The sequence below is a fragment of the Bombina bombina genome, chromosome 1 (assembly GCF_027579735.1).
Source record: "Bombina bombina isolate aBomBom1 chromosome 1, aBomBom1.pri, whole genome shotgun sequence".
Taxonomy (NCBI): Eukaryota; Metazoa; Chordata; class Amphibia; order Anura; family Bombinatoridae; genus Bombina; species Bombina bombina.
In genome coordinates this window covers 800114027-800114837 of record NC_069499.1, presented here as the reverse complement: position 1 = coordinate 800114837, position 811 = coordinate 800114027, and the positions used below count along the sequence as shown (strand labels likewise).

Genomic DNA, 811 nt, shown 5'->3' with positions numbered 1-811 from the left:
TGAGATTTGTTTCATGAAACCGAATGCACATGTCTAGAAACCACTGTTGATTGGTATATATTAAAGATGTATGATGATTTTTTAAATATATTTTATATATTTTGTTTTGTCATTATGACAAGAACAATTGTTATTAAGTGCTTTTTTCATATTTAGCAACTATAGCATCAATTTTGCTTTATTTTCTTATACATTGGTTTTATAATATGTTAGGTTGATTCATCATTTTAAAGAATAAGGTTTTCTTTCATAAAATAAAGTAAAAACAAAAATAATTTCATTAAATAATTCCATAGGAAAAGGTAGACTGCGTTGGCCGGGAATCGAACCCGGGTCAACTGCTTGGAAGGCAGCTATGCTCACCACTATACCACCAACGCTTGCTGCTGGTGCTGGTTTTAACATTTGATATATATATATATATATATATATATATATATATATATATCTATATATATATTATATATATTTTATATATATATATATATATATATAGATAGATATATAGATATATAGATATATATATATATATATATATATATATATATATATATATATATATATATAATGTCAAAACTACCACATAACCCTAGATTATGTTTAGTGTGACCAGGAATTTCTCAGAAATAAAGTACTTTAATATATATATATATATATATATATATATATATATATATATATTTATATATACAAAAATAAATATAATTGGGGAGAGATATTAGGTATTTAGCTTAAATAGTTAAATACAGAATATATATATATATAGCATTGATTATCAACAGATTATCGCAACTTTGTTGCAAAAAATGGT

The 811-nt window shown here is 22.4% G+C and overlaps 1 non-coding gene across 1 annotated transcript; it reads right to left on the bottom strand.

Moving 5' to 3' along the window:
• Positions 1-308: 308 nt before the first annotated feature.
• TRNAG-UCC (transfer RNA glycine (anticodon UCC)) lies at positions 309-380 on the bottom strand. The gene has a single exon. It is a non-coding gene; the product is annotated as a tRNA-Gly (tRNA).
• Between the last annotated feature and the right edge of the window lie 431 nt (positions 381-811).